This window comes from Anticarsia gemmatalis, chromosome 27 (genome assembly GCF_050436995.1).
Source record: "Anticarsia gemmatalis isolate Benzon Research Colony breed Stoneville strain chromosome 27, ilAntGemm2 primary, whole genome shotgun sequence".
In the NCBI taxonomy this organism is placed as follows: domain Eukaryota; kingdom Metazoa; phylum Arthropoda; class Insecta; order Lepidoptera; family Erebidae; genus Anticarsia; species Anticarsia gemmatalis.
In genome coordinates, this window is record NC_134771.1 from 4,055,685 (window position 1) to 4,077,595 (window position 21,911).

Sequence of the window (21,911 nt, forward strand, 5' to 3'; positions counted from 1 at the left end):
GACTTAGCAACACTACATAATGTGATATTAAATGTTTAGATAAAGGTCAATGAGGTCATTTGGTTAAAGGCCAAACGTAATGAGTACTTATTTACTTTTAATTAGTCAAAAAAGTTTTGAAAAACATCGTGAAGCAAGCCTGAAAATTAAGCCATAAAACATGACTAAATTAAAGTAATTTCTGGACTGTAACTGGGTAGAAGTGGCGAGTATTTGAGATACTCATAACCAGTTGCGCTCACAGGTCGGTAAACAATCTGTTGGTTAAGCAACCCTCTGCGCGGTAATTCCATAGATGGGTGACCGCATAGTGGTATTTGAACTGAGCGTGTCCGCACTTTGGAGGGCACGTTAATAGTCGGTCCCAGTAGTCATTATGATAGCAGTTGTAAAGCCATGACAAAGAGCTTTCGGGCGGATTGAACAACTTTGGCACTAGATTGACCACTAACCATACGATAAAACAAAAACATTTTGGGTAGGAGTCTTTTCCTAGAATATAGAAGGAGATCCAAGGAGAGTAAGGGCTTAAGTCTACTATGTTGTTATCATAGTCTAGGGATTTAACTAAATCTGTCCTCTGTTGTCTAAGCGGTAGTGGAAACGACTGGTGATCACGATGTCTCGAATTAAATTCCCGGATTGGGCAAAGTATGATTGGGATTTTCTAATTAATATTAGTATATGTCAATTGCAGCCCGGAATATGGTACCTATATGGCAACTCGCTCGCCCTCTGTTTCATAGAACTAAAACGTTACGTATGTAAGTATTTTAAATACTTCTGCCTACATTTTCGTGTTAATAATGTTATAAATAAAGATAGTATAAGTTGCTGGCAGGTGCTTGTTAAAAAATCGTGAGTTTAACTCATCAAAAAGAGTTTGCTAAGTTTTCGTTAAAATTTATTACCTAAAGTTAACCCTTAAAAGCACTAAGTGCGAACCCATTACTTAGTACATAAGCAAGTTTATATAAATCACACATAACCCCAATCTTTTCGTAAACAAACAGCAACGCCATTAAAACGCCATTTACAACTTGCTGTCAACTCAAACTATAAATAAAATTTATTTCTTCACCGTTTGTCACTTTAGGAGCCATGAAAAATAATCGTGGCACCCCAACCAGTATGAAAGACCTCCCTTCCCCTTGAAATCCTAATATTTTCTATCAAAACTTCTGTATTCAGAGCTCTATATAAACTGGTCAGGTTCCACTACTTCATAATGTAATTTTGAAACGGAACGCTATTATCTATTTCCATCTCGCTCACTCTTTCTTTTTTAGTATGAGTGTGACAAAGACGGATGCATAAGAGGGTCGTATTGCATATCATTAAGAGACGTTTTGAGTAGTAGCAGATGAGGTATTGCTATCTCGTTCTGTTGAAGGCTTTTGCAGTAGGAGTGAAAAGGACGGGTATATGAAATATGATACTCGATTAAACTTGATTTTTTGTTATGAAAATATTACGAGTATTGTATAGGGTTTGTCGAGAGATCCATTTTTAAAAAGTGAGTGATGTTAAGAACCTTTTTTTTTATTATGTTTGAATAATTATTTTTGACTAAATTTATGTATTTTTAATTTATTAAGGTGAAAATTCAATTTTAAATTTTCATGAACATGCTATTACAAAAAGTAATTGGACACAAAAAACTATATATTAAGCTTTAAAATTAATAATAATTTAAGGCTAAGTATGAATTACATGTTTATATTCGCATAAATCATTACTTCATTTTAAAACTTTACAGTACAAAGTTCAGAGATTTTTCTATTTGCTGAAACCGACGGCTTACGATCTTAGAAATATAATTTTAGCTTCCATCCGCGACGTTATCCACGTGAAAAGGTTTTTCAGTATTATAAAGTATCCTATATGTTAATCTAGGTTATAAACTATCAGTATATCAAATATAAAAAGAGTAAGCCGTGAGTTTCTTGCCGTTTCTTCTCACGAGCAACAGTTTTTTCCGAAACGGTGGGATATAAGAAATACTTTGACGATTTTTTGACTATAGTCTTCCTCGATAAATAGGCTATCTAACACTGAAAGAATTTTTCAAATCGGACCAGTAGTTCCTGAGATTAGCGCGTTCAAACAAACAAAAAAACTCTTCAGCTTTATAACAATTAGTATAGATATAGCCTAGGTAATAATATTTGACTTTGACTTTATAATATTAAATCAAAATCAGCAGTTTTGGCATGATTGAGTAACAAACATCTACCCAGATATCAAAACTAAAATAGTATATAATAGATGTCAGATGAAAAGCGAAAACTTATCATTATAGCTTTCAAATAGCTACAAATGAAGTTTCCTCTTAGCAAAGTACTTGACATTCTAACCCTGCTACCCTTGTAACCCCATAAGGATTGAAGTACTATGTATATGTGTAGAAAATGTGGAAGTATGAATAAATTTAAGACTGAACTGAAATACTGAACAAAACAATATTTTACACATTTTGATTGAGAGTCTCATCGTATTCAAACTACAAATGTGAAGCTTGTAACAAATTATTTCTTTCTATAACTGTCGATTTACCAATAATTTAATGTGTAATCAACACTACCATTCATTCAATTAGAGCCTCCTTGCTTGTTTGTTTGTCGTACCTATGGTTAGTGGCCAACCTAGTGTCAAAGTTGTTCAAGCCGCCCGAGAGGCCTTTTACATGGCTTAACGACTGTTATCTTAGTAGACAACAGCCGGGACCGACTTTTCACGTGCCCTCCGAAGCACGGAGACGCCGAGCTCAAATACCACTATGCGGTCACCCATCTATAGAATGACCGCGCCAAGGGTTGCTTAACCCACAGATCGTTTACTATGGGCGTCTCCAAATTCCTTGTATACTTATGGGATTAATTTACTGGTGGATAGTATTACTTTCGAATTCGCGCTATGGAGATGCTCGTGGCTCAGTACGTCAACAGCTGCGCGAATCGATCTTTAAGGTTAAGCTACGTATGTTGATGTCGGTCCGTGGATGGGTGACTTTATTATACCTGCCGAGTTTTAGAAGGCACGGTAAATTGTGGTCTATCATTTTCTAAGATCTTTGATAGTCGTTACCAGCAGTCAGAAGCTTGACAACCAGTCTTACCGAGGGGTATTGTGTTATAACCCAGGTAACTGGTTTGAGGAGGTTCGATAGATGGTCACTCTATTTAAAATTTTCTTATTCAGCTCAATCCGGTGAGACTGGAAGCCGATTCCAACATAGTTAGAAGAAAGGCTACGCTATACTAGTACTACTTTCGATCCGGTAGTTCTCTAAATAGTTCCTGAAAGGATGCAAGGATCCAACTCGCTTGCCACCGGCGTGGTGGACTTAAGAACTGACTCAGCAATGTGACTAATGAGTAAACATTCATTTTTTCATTTTAATTTATGCTAGTTGTAAAACCACATCAATTTATGTAACCACGAAATATTCTCAACCTGAATTTTACCGAAAAATCTTAGCTAAAATAAAACAAAACGCCTGTAAGCAATGAGAGCAAAGTTTTATTTTATTCAGTGAACACAACCATTCATAATTCTGTGTAACTCTACTCTAAATACGACCGTTAAGGAAAACGCGGTGGAAGAAAATTGCGGCGGGATTTTATCTATACTAATATTATAATACTAATATTATATAATACTAATATTATAAAGCTGAAGAGTTTGTTTGTTTGAACGCGCTAATCTCAGGAACTACTGGTGCAAATGGAGAAATTATTTTACTGTTAGATAGCTTATTTATTGAGGAAGGCTTTAGGCTATATATCATCACGCTACGACCAATAGGAGCAGAGTACCAGTAAAAAATGTTTCAAAAACGGGAAACATAATATATGACTTCTTCTTAGGTGACGCAAGCGAAGTTGCGCAGGTCATTACTTAATAATTAGATTTTTGAGAAGCACAGCAGGCTTATTACGTTTCTCAGTTGACAACTAGTGTTCGTCGAAATGTTGGTCACTATTCAGTACATTTCTACTTTGACGTAACGTGTTAATCACTGTAATTCAAGGGAGAACACAATGTACAGCATAGTGGCTTTCAAATAGTTGTCCACTGAAATACGTGATAAGCCCCTTCGATTAGGATTTCCTTGAACAAAAATGCGCTCTATTTGTTATCTAAATTATAAAGTATCTATGTACTAAATACCTTAAAAATCCCTAAACCTTTTTGGTTCGACCTAACTACTGGTAATTTCTGAGAAATTCCTAAGAGAAAAGGCTTTTTGGCATGATCAGGATTTGAACAGGAGACCTCCACGCGGCAATTGCTGAACCGAATGCGCCACAGAGACACAAAAGAGCAATACAAATCTATATACAAGACTAAGATAACCGAAACATTTATTATTACTCCATTATTCAGACCGAGTAACCAATATGACACTAGATATGAGATAAGGTACACCTCCCTAGGTAATTTAACGTTTTAAACAGCCAATGGACGCTATATTTTAAACGTTAAAAGTTTGACAAATTAGTGAAAACTAAATAAGTGTTGTGGAAAAACGATTTTTTATACAAAATTGTGTTTATAAGATCTAGGTTCATAAATATTTAATACCTACTTTAAAAATCAAACTAAACTAGAAATAATTTAAAAAAACAAAATATTTACATACTTACAATTATACAATATATTTACAATATAAAATATGGATACAAAAGGAGTGCGTCACGCGTCGTAGAATTTCTCCTCACCATCGTCGACTGGTAACGTACCCAGAATGCTGGCAGCATTGCCACGTTGGATGGCAATGCTAATTCTTTGACCAAAGTAAAGGCCAGCATTCTGGTCACGCGTAGCATCGACGAGACGCTTCGCAATCTCTCGGTAGAGACTACGAGCACTCGGGCCCCACGGTCCCAAGGTTTCAACCCCAAACGGCACAAATACGTAATTACCAATAATGTTACTATATTTGCGCCGCTTGAGGTTTTCTGCTGATGCGGCAGCAGCGCCCGCAATGCCCACCGTACCTGGAATATGGGAAGGCGCCAAGGTGTCGACACAGGTTGCATCCCAAACCAAGGGCCTGCCCATACTCCAAGGCAACAACGACATACCGTCCGGCCTCTTCCCATCGTCGCGCGCCAGCCCGTTGGGTTCTAATAGAGCTGGAACACCCGCGGTGGCAAGAGACCGGCGAATTATGTCGTTTAGGTGGGCGTGACGCGGGAAACGACCCGCACTCTTATTACATGATAGACCATGGTGCCCGAGCTCGCCGACAGCTTCCCCGCAGTGACAACGATGCGGAGAAACACACGAGGCTCCTAAACGAAGACATGTGGCGATGCGGAACGTGGTATCATCGAGCATGGTACCTACGTTAAATGAAGGGAGAGCCTGAAGCCAAAGCCCCGATTCCCATTCTCCCACAGCCAGAAGGCGAGCACGCTCAGCAGAAGTGGAAGATGTTAATAAAATATTTTCCTTAATCAAACTGCTGAGCGGCGCGTCCCACTGTCTCTGAGAGAACAAGTTTCGAGGTAAATCCGTGTTTGGAGCGGCCATTTTCCAGGCGTTCATGGCATCGGTCTTACACGACACTTCAGAATTAACCAGTGTAGGAGCTAAAATTTTCCTGGTCAATTCTTCCGTGCCGTGGACCGAGGACAAGAACGCAGGCAAACTAACATCTGAAATTTTGCGGACGCCGAGGCCTCCTAAACGAATAGGCAAGGAAGCCTGAAGCCATGCACGGTCGTCCAAGGCCACATTGAGAATTTTGGTGAGTGTATTTCTAATGATATCATCAATTTTGAGAAGTGGAACCGAGATTTTCCAAAAAGGCGAAGCTCTAAGGGCATGTGTAAATTTTGGGACGAAAAGACAAAACCGAATGATAGTAAATGCAGAATGAATATTAATTTTGATGAGGCGTTCCGAAATTTCATTAAAATTTTGAATTTTTTCCTCTATAAAAGGTTCAAAACCATCTTCTAAAATAGGGGACCCAAGGAGGCGAAGAGAGTTTTGTTGCATAATTTTCAAATTAGGGGCCAAAGTAGTGAATTTAGAAAAAGCCAAAGATTTGTCTGGTAAGTTATTAAAAAAAATTTCGCATTTATTTGAATTAAGTTCTAAACCAATTCGTTTGAATTCATTTTTTAGGAAAGCCAAATCATTAAAAACGGTATCTACATCGCCCCCAAGGGTACCATCATCCAAATACCAAACGTTAAATTTTGAATTTAGACGCCGAATAATGGGGTTAATAGCCAAGCTAAAAATGACCGGTCCAAGAGGGTCACCCTGTTGACAGCCTACTGAAGACTCCAAAAGATTATCCTTAAAGAGTAATTTAGAAGGGTGCCGATAACATTGCCAAAGAAATTTAAATAATTTAGGTGTTTCTAATTTTGCCTGTGTCAACAGAGTGTCCCGATTCACAGAATTGAAGGCATTCTTTAGGTCAACCTTTAGGATGACCTCACCTTCACTGCAGCGAAGGTACGTCCTCAGCGCGTGTATGGCAGCCTCACAGCCCCCTTTTGATCCGAAACCGAGTTGAAGGGGCTGGAATTTTGAAGCCAAATGTTCTTTATAAAATTTACAACCAATTTTTGCTGCCATACGCCGATAGGTACACCCGACGGCGATGGGGCGAATGCCGCCATCCGACTTTCGCAGGGCGCATAAATTGGCGCCATACAAAACGTCAACGACGGCACCGGCCACACCGCCGGAGAGCATCAAGTTAATCAGAGCGGTGAGCTCCTTCAGCAGTTCGCAACCGGCCTCACCGGCGCCCGGACTCACAAGGTCTTTCAGGTGTTGGGGCGTTAGCCCGTCGAGACCGCCGGCCGATCCACTCCTGAAAGAGCCCACAGCCGCGAGGACGTCCTTCGAAGTAGTCAGGATATGATCCATGTCTGGATCGGGCGGATCTGGGAAAATGAGGTCATCAGGCGGCGTCGGATGCTTGCTCTGCAGACCAGCAAGGGTGTCTGGAGAGCAAGGCGCCACCGAATCTGTGCTGAAGAGCAGTCTAGACGCACCAGAAATATCACCCTCCCTCAATTTGGCCTCTACATGTCGAAAGACCGAATCATTGTTGTATGTGTATGTGTTTGTATATTTTAAAAATGTTGGGTCGAAATGATTGTTAGATTTATTACAATTTTGTTTAATTTTTGCTGTCAAAGTTTTAGTACTTCGGTCTTTCTGTACATGTAGAACCCTATAGGGGAAGGTTAAAAGCTGCTCCCAGGCACTAAAAGAGTTCTCCCGGACGGCGGAACCCACACAGTGAGACAAGTTTTGAGCCACTGCAGGTCTCGCAGCCCGGGGAATGCGCTTTAAAATTGGGACCGAATGTTTAAGATTTGCAAGCTTTTGCCAAAAGGGAATTTGTGGGGAAAAATTGGTGTGATCAGAATTCTCGGGGCTGGAAAGCACATTCTGGGTTTTATGGACTTTGCCAAAATGTACTTTCAAGCCCCGCTCGCCTTTAAAGTAACGAGCCTGGGAGCATTGGGGGCAGCGCACTAGACCGCGCGATGACACAGATGGTTGACTGGCACTCACTTCTGCATCGCCACTGTCTCTGCACTGTGACATATACTTACCTCTAAATATTTACACTTATTACTAAAATAATTATAAAATTAAAACAATATATGTAAAAAACACCGAAAAAATGTGACAATGTCACAGATTGACAGCATAATAATAAAGCGTTGCCGGGGGCACCGTGAGCGTCGCTTCGTCCGCCGTTGCTCGGGGCGCCGCCGCCGCGCCAATCGGCGCGCTGGCCGAGGCGTTGCCTAGGAGCCGGCGGCGCCGCGTCCTGTCAGGGACAGCGACACAATCACGCCGTCCCCGCCAAATCCAATTTTCGCTTTGCAAAATGTAAGTCCGCTTTTCAGTTAAACATTAATACGAATCATATTTGATTGCTCGATGTTCGTCGTATCGCAACCAGATGCTGTGACTTGACACTTTTGGCTTTTTTTTAGCTTTAGGTAGGTTTATTATTTTTTCAAAAACTAGCCCTCAAAGCGTTCCTAATTATTAAAAGACGTGCTCGAAGTTTTATTTTAGACATAAATCTAATTATAATAATAATAATTTAAAAGAAAAGAATAATCAGCTGTTGCTTTGACATTAGCTGTCAGAAAAAAATCATAAGATTATATATTAAAATGAAACCCGTTTCCTTGGTCACGGCATCACGCGTGAATGGCTGGACCGATTTTACTAATTATTTTTGTGTTGTATTTGTTATTATTAGGAGAAGGTTCTTACAGAAAAAAATATTAAGAAAATCTCTGAGAAACATTGAAAAATAGACATTTAATTTTGCATATTTTAGGCGGTACGAAGTTCGCCGAAGCTAGTATAATATACAATCGCAAAATAGTGGTATGAAACTTAGTAAGAACACGCATGTTACTTAATTCAAATTAAATGCAAGCCAATGAAAAACCATGTTATCATGCGCATTCAATTTACATGCATTTGTATATTCAAATTATGTAAAAAACTCTTTGATATTAATCTTTTAATTTATACAAAATGGTCGCCATTGTTCAAGTTCTTTTTATTTTATCGTATGGTTAGTCAACCTAGTGTCAAAGTTGTTCAAACCGGCGGCCTTTGACATGGCTTTAACGACTGTTATCTTAATTGACAACAACCAAGACCGACTTGCCATCCAAAGCACGGAGATGCTCAACTCCAAATACTACTTAGCGGTCACCCATCTAGGGAAGGTCCGCACCAAGTGTTGCTTAACCCAGAGATCGTTTACAAACCGGTAAACGCATCTGGCTATGAGTGTCTTTCGTTGTTGAGGTGCAGTGGTAATAAATGCAATTGCTGAGGTATGGTCTAGGGTTATGATCCGTAAGCTGATTTAAAAGAAAATACATCCCGTCGCAAAGATAGGTTTTTTGTCACTCGTTTCAGTAAAAGAGAAACTGCTACTTTTATTCGCATTTATAGAGATAACCTAAAAAGTACTCGCCCCCGGGTGGGCTCGAACCACCAACCTTTCGGTTAACAGCCGAACGCGCTAGCCATTGCGCCACGGAGGCTACAGTTTTCAGGATCAAACTTTGTTTTCATAGAGGATGGCTTCCATTTTAAACACATATTTTTGACATATTTTCTTCTCGCAGTAATACACTTTTTTCTAAGTAACATATTGATATCTTGACTGAATTGTAGTCCGTATTCTTACAATCGGCTATATTCTGCCTATATTAACTTCAGTAAACAATCCGTAATTTTTCAAATATTTTCCAAAATAAAAAGAAAAATTGGAAAAAGATTATTTACAGCTTTTTCAAACAGGTGCGGTAAAACAGTCACACACTTAGCCGTACGTTAAAATATAATGTAGATTTAAATAAACTCAACCTCTTACTAAGAGAAATTTCAAAATCGGTCCAATAGTTCCAGAGATCACTCCACACAAACAAACAAACCTCATTTTTGTAAGAACTTTTCACTCCATTCAAATTCACGATATTTCTGTACTATAAAATCTTTTTTAAACAATATCAATGTATCATTCATAAACCTTCACATGTTCCTTAAATACAATATGGCGTCCGAATGAATGAAAACGAATGAATGTAATTTTATATTTTGCGGTTTGAACGATTTTCTTTTGTTAACTAGGCCTTGACTTATAAATATAATAATATTGTATAATCAAACTGTTGTATGCAATTGGAGGGTAAGCAATGTGTCTGAGGTTGGTATTTAGATGGGTGATAAGTTTCAACACGACTACGATTTATGAAATGATCTCGCTGTTCCAGATTTGGAGATTTACTACATATTTACTAGCTGACCCGGCAAACTTTGTTTTGCCATGTAAATTATACTAGAATGGCTATTAAGAAATAGGTGTTGGTGTTAAAGGGTAAAAATTTGTATTTACACAAAATCCCAATCAAAATCGATCAAGCCGTTTCGGAGGAATTCTATGACAATCGGTGTATCTTTCATTAAAATCCGTTCGGTAGTTTTTTCGTGCAAGAGGAATAAACATATTATTATTATGTACGTACATCCATTCTCACACACTTCCGAACTTATAATATTAGAAGAATAAGATATTCTGTCCCTAAATCAAAAATCCTACGAAACTAAAAATATAGGTACACAATTCACTTACCCCTCTTTGCACTTCATTTACCTACGCCCACCCCTGTCGGTTGCCATGGCAACGCTCCCTCCTACCTACCGGGGTAGCTACGTTGAGTCTACCTTTTGGGGTAGATAGTATAAGAATTATTTTCCTTTTTTTATTTGTTTGGTTGGTTATTATTTCTAGACTGTGCAAGAAATGAAAATAGTTTTCAAAATTATGTTTTAGTTTCTGCAAGTAATTTTGTCTGTGTGAAAATATTTTCCGCGGTTAAAGTGTCCTATGTGTTAATCCGTTATGAACTATCTGTGTATGGATTTTCACCAAAATATATTAAGTAGTTTTAGCGTGAAAGAGTTACAAACATAAATACATACATACATTTACACATCTAACAAGTTTTCGCATGTATGATATTAATAGCATTAGTAGGATTTTTAATATTCTTGTACCTACGTTTGTTTTAATGGTGAAACCTTGTATGCCTGAGAGTTCTTTAATACAGTTTGAGAACTGATATAAAATCCCAAAATCGCTTTCAACCTGCGCGATGGACGTAAGACCTAACATATGTATCTCTCAGTCTTGAAAAACCTCTGAAAGAAATATTGGGTATTTCTTTCAAAGGTTCAGAGGACAGTAATTTTAATTTATAAATCAAGTATTTTCACATGTTTAAATAAATAAATTTAACCCATTTATGTCCCGTGGGCAAGGGTCTCCTCCCGTAATGAGGAAAGTGTTAGGCCTTGAGTCCACCACGCTGGCCAATTGCGGGTTGGAGACTTTTCCTCACACATAGTTTTACAAAATTGTATACAATTTCATTAAACTACATAGTAACAATCCAATCAGGAAAGCAGAACCTTCAATAAAACCTACCTGTAATGTCGACTACGAAAACACGTGACAATTTCATACAAAACATTTTAATCAAATTACCTTCCCATACATAAAACATGACAAATCAACTCAACCTTTTAGTGCACATTAAATATTTAACATTAACTTATCTAGCACTTAATTCTAACTTGTATGACAGTTAAGTTAGCTGTTCGATCGCGTTAATGTTTCTGAAAGCTTTCGTTTTACTTAACCACTGTGTATCAATACTGGGTTTTAGGTTATACGATTTTTGATAACGTGATGGGGTCGGTACGCTGTCGTTACTATGTAGAATATTTAGGAATTAATCTATACTCTATACTAATATTATGAAGCTGAAGAGTTTGTTTGTTTGAACGCGCTAATCTCAGGAAATACTGGTCCGATTTGAAAAAATATTTCAGTGTTGATGATAGCCCATTTATCGAGGAAGGCTATAGGTATCATCACGCTACGACCAACAGGAGCAGAGTACTGGTAACAAATGTTACAAAAACGGGGAAAATTATAACCCACTAGCTGACCCGCGCAACTTCGCTTGCGTCACATAAGAGAGAATGGGTCAGAATTTTCCACGTTTTTGTAACACTTTAATTTTACTCTGCTCCTATTGGTCGTAGCGTGATGATATAAAATATGCTTTTTTTTCACGAAGAATATTCTCAAAATTATTTATATCTCTTAATATAACGAAATCGCGCTAAGGCATATCCGCCATTAAAACAGTTGCCATGACAACGGAATTTTGTTAATTCAATGTCATTATAATATTGATTATTCGCGACTTCGTTCGCCATCTGAATTTTCCCGGGAAATGCGTCATTTTCCCGGGGTAAAAAGTAGCCTATGTCCTTTCTCGGGTATCAAACTATCTCCATACCAAATTTCATGCAAATTGGTTCAGTAGTTTAGGCGTGATTGAGTAGCAGACAGACAGACAGACAGACAGACAGACAGAGTTACTTTCGCATTTATAATATTAGTACGGACTAGCTGACTCGCGCAACTTCGCTTGCGTCACATAAGAGAGAATAGGTCAATATTTTCCATATAATAAAATGTGATCAAAGAAACATGTCACGTATTAGAAAAAATGTTAGTCTACTATCTTTTTGTCAAAAATACTGGGATAATTGCAAAACAAACTTAATATAGACTGAAGAATCGCCACGTCACCGTATCGTGTACTCTAAAAGTCATCTAGCAAAAGCAAAAATATCGTTCCGAAAGCACTGTAGAGTGCTTTTAAAAGTGGAGCACAGTACCAAGTGAAATGGAATGATTATTTAATGTTTATACTTTACCCTTTATATTTATATCAAGTATATTGATCTATAAGTACGCAGGTTTCTGTGCGTTTAGTAGTTTTCAGTAGGGTGGTGGATTTTGGATTTAAATTAAGTTTATGTTGCTGTGTTTATAACAATATGGGTACTACACCCAAAGGTGTAGGCAGTGGTTTATGAAACACAAGTAACATGTTTCGCCATTATAGGGAGCCTATTTCCAACAATGTTTTGTTTTATGGAATGACCAGGACATAGGTTAACTATTTATATTACTTACTGGTTAGGAATAATATTCTGTCTATACGAAAAATGTCATAGTATGTTTTGTAGCCCTGTATGTAGCCTCCGTGGCGCAATGGCTAGCGCGTTCGGCTGTTAACCGAAAGGTTGGTGGTTCGAGCCCACCCGGGGGCGATACATATTTTTATTTCTTAATCCAGACAAACCTTCAGAAAAGGTTTTGATGAAATTTTATTATGTTACACCGGTAGTTTATAACCGGAATTATAAAATATTTTATTTGATTGAATTTAATTTGTGATTTGATTAGGTAAAAAAGTGTGTGTGGGTCATGTTTTCCTGAGAAAAGCTCGTTTAAACTAACATAATCTTCAGATAATTCAGTGATCTATTTTCCTGGGAAATACAATCATCAGTTTCATTTTTCAGTTATTTCAAATAGCAAATTCAAAATTAAATAGTTCCTTATTTCATAAACTATGATTTTGAGAACTTGGGGCGAAACTGGCGCGAATATTTCAAAGAAATCAGTAAAAAGCTCAATATTACTTTACGCGACCCGGGCTTCAAACCCGAGACAACAACCACAAAAGCAGTCACACGAACAACCACCACAAAACACCCCACTCGATCTAACGCGACATAATTCAAAAGGCATCTCCACAGCGACAAGTGAGCACTCCATCGGCCACTTGTCACTAGAGCACTAGTCTGAAGCGCCCTATTGTATTGTATTTTGTATTGTGCCCCGCTACAATTGTAGTGCATTGTCTCGCCTTCGTTACTGTATTGTTTTTAATATGCCTTTCTTTTTTTTTTAGCGTTCCGTTTTGTAGTGCGGTTTTTGAGGTGCTAGTGACAGCGGGAAGCGTTTTTTTTTGATAAAATTGTAGGTGTTTTAAAATTGTAGTTATGTACGAAGTTACTATGATTTATTGCGTAGTTTAAGGTATATAGAAAAGTTAACAAAATATTGTTTCATTGTTTGTAGTCAGTTGTCAGTCTATTGATATGTTTATTTGGTACGAGCCTTCAATCTCAGGTGTTCCTAACATGTCTAAACACTGGTAAAATTTGACCCATTTGATTACAAATGGTCAAATGGTAGATTTGGTACCTAAGACAATTTAGAAATACTAACACAGAAGACTTCAAAAAAGACAGACTCTCATAAATTATACGATCAGTAGTAGTATCTATCTATCCTAATGAGAAACAAAGGTAATAATAATGTTATATATACAAATACTAGTCCGATCCACAAAGGGATGAGATGTGCCATATTTAGTTACACTTTTGTTGCCTGCCGATACAAACATACAAAGTGATAATAAATATACAAATATCCCACATAAACATACAAACAAAGAACACACGACACAAGGTTTTAATAAACGAAATTAGTGCTAAAAAGTCAAAAATCGCTCAAGCCCCCGCTACACCCCCCACTAGCACCCCACCCTGCCACATTGTGTTGTCGCTAATTACGCCAACTGTCGCCATTCATTACGAGTCGTAATGAATAGCTTTAAACTGCTTTCCGATATGCCAGGATTGGCACCGACGCCTGATATTATTACCTACGCGCCAATGGCCGGATCATTTTTCAAGTTTGAAGCTCTACATTGTTGCAGGGTAAAAGATCACTAGCCCCAGGTTTCTGAGGTATATTTAGCGGTAGTTTATCTTTTCAAAAAAAACGCTATTGAATAGATAAACTACCGTTAAAAGTACTCAGAAACTGGGGGTAGGTGCAATTCTTTGTATAAGCAACTAGCTTCGTAATTCTAGAGTAATAAACTTATGTTAACCAAAATAATAGGTCGGGTAAAAAGTCTTTTCGCATTACAGTACTTATGATACTGTATGAACTTGTAATAAAATCTCTTTGGCTTCAAGAATCACAAATGAGTACATGGTTCATTAGGTTTCTTTCAGTGAGCTCGTGAGGTACCCAAATATCGAGCTTTTTTGTGAAGAGAAAAGATTTTATTACAAGTTCATACATACTATAATGCGAAAAGACTTTTTACCCGACCTAATATTACTGGTGAAACTATTAAGATTCACGTTGCCTCCCAACGTTTGATGTTATTAGGAGAGGGCGACACTATTATGTATTGCATGCCCCCCAGACGTTTGAAATTAGTAAAAGGAGGGGTTACACTACCAGCAAAAATCTAAGTGCCAGTGGGCTACAGGCTCGCACTATGTAGAATAATATAAGATTTCAGACTAACACGTAATTTACTGCACTATTCAGGAAATCACAGATAATTAATAAGTAAAATATGCGTGTGTTTAATTTAATGAAATCTCGTTAAGATGTTTTTACGCGAAAAAGTTGAGTAAAGTATGTGCGTGCTTACGTGAAAATATGAAATAAAGGGATGTCATGAAAAGGTATAAGTGTATGACAATATGTATGTATGTCAATTTAGCAAGAAGAATTTGTAGGGATCGTATCAAATGGTATTCGTTGTCCTAAAAATGGAATCTCGTCATATTATTTTATTATATTATTATTAGCTGGTATTATAATAATATGTTAAAGCTATGGTTTACATATCCCAAAAAAACTTTTGAACGTTATAAGTAAAATCACATAGTCCTGAAGTAAAAAGAATGTCTCGCCCCCGGATGGGCTCGAACCACCAACCTTTCGGTTAACAGCCGAACGCGCTAGCCATTGTGCCACGGAGGCTACACTACCCTTTACCAAAATATACTGTTCAAATTATTTGGCAACGGCTTTTATCATCCCATGCGTTGTATTTTCTATTCGCGATAATTTCAAAATCTAGGGCATAGATTTTCATGCAGTTTTCAGCAAACCTAACCCCTCCCTTATTATGGGGCGAGACCCTTGCCTACAAGTGGGACATTAATGGGTTAAATTTATAAATTTATATTGCTGCAAATTTATATAGCAGGGAAGCGAGTATATAATTTCTTCAAGTTTTCATTTCTTAAAATACCTTTTTAACCCGGGCGAAGCAGGGGCCTAAAGCATACTTTGATATTCATACCAAGTTTTACCCCTAAGCATTATATACAAACAAACCAATATTTATCAATCCATCCTCCATCTCTTTCCCTCTCACATGACTACATAGCGGCATCTCTTTTCAACTCATAATTTTAGTCCCCTATATACAAGATGTATAATTTTGTCCATCTGTCTAGCGAATGATCATTGCGGTCTATAGCAATTTGTGTTCAGTGACATATCTCGTACAGTTTTATAGAAAAAGGTTTAGTGAGAATTCTTTTCTTTTATTACTTTCCACAACTGCAATTGTTTGACTTTTTTTGTAATAAGGGTCTAGTGTCTTTTTTCGGGATATAATATATTACTCTACCACATTTTATCGCATTCCGTTTAGTAACTTGTCAGTAAAAGACAGAATAACAGACTATAGCTTATCATGAAAGAACTTACAACCATTTTATAGTAATTTATTGCGTGGCTAAATGAGTCACCAGACAGCATTTGTTTATTTGCAAGTTCAGATTCAGGCATATTATAACATCAATTTTATTTATTTTCGTCTCTAGCGAAACTAAACTATCAGTGAAATTTATACAATATTTAATAATTTAATCCATACTAATATTATAAATGCGAAAGTAACTCTGTCTGTCTGTCTGTCTGCTACTCAATCACGCCTAACCTACTGAACCAATTTGCATGAAATTTGGTATGGAGATATTTTGATACCCGAGAAAGGACATAGGCTATATATCATCACGCTACGACCAAAAGGAGCAGAGTACCAGTTTTTTTTTACAAAAACGGGGAAAAATTTCACCCATTCTCTCTAATCGCAAGCGAAGTTGCGCGGATCAGCTAGTATAATATATGTAAAATTATTAACCCTTCCGCAGTTCCGTTCAGAGTCAAACTTTCATCCTGCTCGAGTTTAGTACTATCTTTAAATTAACATTAATCAAACTTGATTCAGTGGGTACCTTAGTTCATAGAGTATGGATTATTATTCCACTTTTGTCATCGACTGTACGTCACGTATCAATGACAGTTGCAATACAACTCTTAAGTTCACTATCAAACGAATGCTTTGTCCACTCACCTGTACTTTTTATATGTTCAATGTCAAAGTATTTATAACGTGGCTGGCTTTTTGTACTGTCCGAACTCTTAGCCTTACCGCGCACCATAAATTCTATACTAATATTATAAAGCTGAAGAGTTTGTTTGTTTGAACGCGCTAATCTCAGGAACTACAGGTCCAATTTGAAAAAAATGTTCAGTGTTTGATAGCCCATTTATCGAAGAAGGCTATAGGCTATATATCATCACGCTACGACCAATAGGAGCAGAGTACCAGTAAAAAATGTTACAAAACGGGAAAAATTATGACCCATTCTCTCTTATGTGACGCAAGCGAAGTTGCGCGGGTCATCGCGTCATAAGCTAACAAACCTAATAGCCACCTTTACACATACATTCTATCGCGGATGAAACAACAATCGCGCGTGAAAGACTGTGCGTATAAGGGGTATACAAGGGGAAAGGAAAGACCACGCGCCGCGCTCATCTGTCAAGTCCGCGAAGAAAATCGCTCTCGAAGAGCGCGCTGCTTTCCCGCGCGTAATACTGTACGCTCCTAAGAACGTGCGATACAGTGTGTGTGTGTGTGTAAAGCTGGCTAATGTCGTAAATCTTTTTGTACAGGGTGTTAGGAACACGGCTCTTTGGCGGTGTATCTTCTATAAAAACGGTGTTTGATCCTGAAAACGACAGCCTCCGTGGCGCAATGGCTAGCGCGTTCGGCTGTTAACCGAAAGGTTGGTGGTTCGAGCCCACCCGGGGGCGAGATTTTCTTTTATATAAGAGTGTTCACAACTCAAATATCAAAAATGGTTTTAAGATTCTCTTTTCAGACTCTACATTTTGAGGTATACCTTTTGAATTCATAAAGTTTTTTGGTGTGCTTATGGTTTATAGAAAACTGAACAAAAATATCTGCATTTGATTTAAATTTTCATAATCATTGACATTTTTGACGTTTCGGGGTGGATGGCTAGAAACAAGCAATACCAAAGGGCACTAGAAGGCTAGGGGAGGTCTTTGCTCAGCAGTATGACACAGTAACAAGCTAATAAAACACATCACGACATTTTAAAATAATATTTTCATATCTTGACCTAAAGTAACCTTATTATAATAATAAGTCGAATCAAAACTTGAACCAGCAAAAATCAATTTCACACAAAATTTCAAGCGAAAATTTTCGCCGCACCAAGTAATCAATGCCTTCGCGTGCTCATAAGATGATCATTCGAAAACCGACAGTAAAAAAAAATCGGAAAGTCACTCATAAAAAACCGGAAAGATTCACAAACAAGACACCGAATCGTAATTACGGTTCAAACGTAAAAAAACTATGTCCCGCCGAATTATAGTTCTAAATTATACACCCTTGTATCACTGGCATAATCATTTTTGTTCTTTGCCTTTTTCCGAACGACCTCTCAGCGACTTGTCATTTTTGGCGGCAAAAAATGGCGGGACGACGCCATTTTTTTTCCCAATTAAAATTGGTTAGGAATAACATAATTTGTAGTTGTAAATGTTATGGTTTTGTTGTTTTTACTAATAATTATATACTTAGAATATTATCGTTTGTATTGTAAAGATGGTTTGTAATAAAAATAATTATTGTAATACGTTTATTCCGCTTTGTTTTTTTAATTAGTTTAATGGCTGATTTTTACAGTCAACTACTTAAGAAGAATTGTTTTAACGTGTAAAATGAGGTATAATAAAAAAGTAGGTATATAAAAAATATATTTGCAATTTTGCTCACTTATTCTAAACTTGTTAACATTTACTCCTTAAAAGTAATAGCAGAGAAAACCTTCTAGATTTTTCTTTTCTACAAAGTGCATATTATATTACTACTTCCATATGTACTTATTATCATAAATACAATAGTCTGTCCGTCTTTTACGCTTTTATAACAAATCACAAACCCGATTATAATTAAATTTTCAATAGAGATAGTTATAAAATACATTAAATAAAATAAAAACGCCTTATATCTCTTTTAGAATAGAATAAAATATATTCACATACATGGTTTGTTATTATTGTTAAAGATAGTTAAAGATACAAAAAATTTAAATTAACTACTTTCTTTTTCAAAAGTCACCCCTTAAATGGTTAAAATAGGGGATGAAAGTACACGAGTCGCGCACCTTAACTAGTAACTAATAAAATTATAACATATTTAACCGATTTTCCTTGGTTTTTCTCATAAAATATTCTTACTTAATAGTTAAATCACTGGTCGTGGCTACTAATTTAACGTATAGGCACAAATTGAACGACTAGACTGCTTGGAGGGTAGGTTAATTTTACATTTTAAAAAACATTTTCTTGGAATAAAAATCATTGTTTGAAAGTTGCCAGTTCGTTTTCGTTGCACAGTGATGATTAGGTTTTTAAAAACTTTTTTTGTTCTTAATCCCTTTGCTGGTGTATATATTTGGGTATTTGTAAATTGTTTCTCGGTGAAATTTTGAACGAAGTCACAATACAAAATACGACAACGAGCAATGACTTTTCGAAGTTATGTGCGTACTTATTAGAAATGATTATCACTTTCTGTAACTGTGAAAAATTATTTTATGCAGAACACTTAACAAGTAACAAATTTAACAGTAGTTTATCTATTCAATAGCGGTTTTTTATATGAGTTTTGACACTATTGAATAGATAAACTACCGCTAAATGTACCTCAGAAACCGGGGTTTAGTAATTGTTTACCGAATTTAAAGTCTTAAACCTACACTTGACCAGCGCGATGATACCAAGGCTTAACCCTTCCCTTATTTACTTGAAGAAAAAGATTTTTTGAGTACTGATTTTCACCCCTTTCTTCGAAATAAGTTTAATTAATATTTGTATGAAATGCTAGCTTTTATTTCTACGAAATCACTATAAAACATTTTTACTATTTTTGCAAAACTAAAACAAAGCGCAATGTTTTATTTTCGACGTACGATATTGCAAGATTGTGTTACCGCCTATCAACAATGGAAACAATAGCTAGATAAATATTTCATTCAGTTCGGCCGGCACTCGCATTAACGGTCATTATCCACCTCGTATGTCTTTATATATGTAAATTGATTATTAGGACCTGTGTCAGGCTTCCCTGCGAAATATTCTAGACTTTACTGATTGAGGACATTAGTAAAACATTAGTAGGACTGGAGTGTCTAATTTGATTCCTAGAATAGCTAGAAGACTAGAAAAATCCTATCCTAGAAAACTAAATCTACTATATTTCGATGCGCAGTGGTGAATTTTGCCACTGCGTCGGGAGGTTCGATCCCCACACGGAACAATCATTTGTGCGATCCACAAATGGTTGTTTCGGGTCTAGTTGTACTTTGTGTTCATTGTTTGTATGTTTGTAAAAGTCTCCGCGATACAAGAGCAATGCCTATGGGGAGTTGCCTTTAAAAAAAATGTTAGAAAAGCAATGTACTACATAGTGGCTATTAGATTGACGTACCCTTGCTGTTAACTGAGATACCACAATAACCGTAACGCCACGAATGGCGGGATCGAATCCTTTTCGGGACAAATCTTTGTGTGATAAGCACGAGTATCTGTTCTGAGCATGGTTGTAAATATAAGTATGCATTAAGAAGTATATAAGTATGTCATTTATTTGGTTACCGTAATACAAGCTATGCTTTGTTTAGAACCGTTTGTTAGTTGTCCAATGATATTCAAAAATATATGAAGAAATAACTATTCATACCGAATACACAAATTCGTCGAAAACGAACCGACTAAAATTGTCCCTAATCATTTCAAACTCCCATACATGCTTGAATACAAAATCTATACTTACGACAAACTACTAATACACTAAATAACATCAAATTAACTAACAAAACGCCTTAATTAACTGCCATCTAACTAGATAATAACTAAACCGGCCACTTATGACAAATAACTGTCTATTTAACTGATAATAAAACTTAATAAGTCACCGACCAGAATGAAAGAGCTCTCTCGCTACTAAAATTTCATAAAATCGTAGGTCAATTTAAAATAGTCGAAAGATAGGTACATAAGGAATTATCGTTCATTGTAAAACAGCCTTGCCACGCGTCACCAATCAGGAGTCGCGACGTGGAATTCTAAATTTGAATAAGCCAATTAGATTTCGTAATTGTAGTCGCGAGGTCCGTGGCACAATGAGTCTAATTAGTGATATTTATTAAAATGTTAAGTAATTGGGAAGATTGCATATTATTATCATTTTGTTGTTGAATGATTTATTTGTTACGTTCTGTTAGTGGTTTTTAAGTGAATCGGTTTTGTTGCTTTGGTGTATTTTAAGTATAGTTTATCTCGTATTTTTAATATGGGCTTAAAAACTAAATTGTAACTATTTATGAGAACAGTATATTGGTACCAAAGTAATTTTTTGTTGATTAAACTAAAATCAATTGTTTCTATAGCGGATCATGCCTTAATTAGTGACTAATTACTGTAATTTTTCGCCTAATTATGAATTTTAGTTTTGAGTTAATTGTAGTAATTAAAATTCTTAAGAACCTCATTAAGTAATAAGTATAATTATTGTTAATAAAATATTAATAAACAACTAAACTGTAATTTTTCCAAAACAATACTTTATGCACAAAATTGTTTTTTTATAAAATAAGAAAAATCCGAAACCAATAAACCAAAATATTTTAAATAGATCCTTTCATTATTTTAACTCTCAATTACTTCTATTCTAATAATAGCATAATATACCCTAATAATTAACTCAAATTATGTCAATTCAATTATCCCTACACAACAATAAGTATTGTACAAACCCTTGTACAAAGGGGGTGAGTAGTTACGTCTCACGCTGACCACTGATATGTGTTAAACCCTATTAGTTAAGGGGTGATAATCTTGTTAGGGATGATTTTATTCAATCATTGTTGGGATGCTTTGAAAGGTTTAAATTAAAATAATATAACATGGCGATTTTAACACTGTTTTATGTCTGTTCATGTTTTTTTATGTCATTGTCACGTTTTGATTTTTTTAGGAAACTACAAAGCAAGGTGTAGGTTAATATTTAATAAATCTTTTGGAAAACAACTTCAGAAAATTTTATATTTCAATAACTCGTTTGTATATCTATTTGTGTAAAATATCATTGAAGTATGAGTACCTAATGATAATAATGCATTTCTAGATAATATTGCTTGCTAGCCTTCTACCCGCAGCTTCGCCCGCGTTTAATGTAACCAGATTTTTCAAAAACTCTAATACACTTTCCTAAGGAATCTTCCGACTGAAATTTTTAATTTCTACG

At 36.4% G+C, this 21,911-nt stretch overlaps 4 non-coding genes across 4 annotated transcripts; 2 read left to right on the forward strand and 2 right to left on the reverse strand.

The window, feature by feature from the left end:
* Positions 1-8,995: 8,995 nt before the first annotated feature.
* TRNAN-GUU (transfer RNA asparagine (anticodon GUU)) lies at positions 8,996-9,068 on the reverse strand. Its single transcript has one exon. It is a non-coding gene; the product is annotated as a tRNA-Asn (tRNA).
* A 3,579-nt stretch (positions 9,069-12,647) lies between these two features.
* On the forward strand, positions 12,648-12,720 carry TRNAN-GUU (transfer RNA asparagine (anticodon GUU)). Its single transcript has one exon. It is a non-coding gene; the product is annotated as a tRNA-Asn (tRNA).
* Positions 12,721-15,177: 2,457 nt separating this feature from the next.
* TRNAN-GUU (transfer RNA asparagine (anticodon GUU)) lies at positions 15,178-15,250 on the reverse strand. The gene has a single exon. It is a non-coding gene; the product is annotated as a tRNA-Asn (tRNA).
* A 2,060-nt stretch (positions 15,251-17,310) lies between these two features.
* TRNAN-GUU (transfer RNA asparagine (anticodon GUU)) lies at positions 17,311-17,383 on the forward strand. Its single transcript has one exon. It is a non-coding gene; the product is annotated as a tRNA-Asn (tRNA).
* Positions 17,384-21,911: the final 4,528 nt, after the last annotated feature.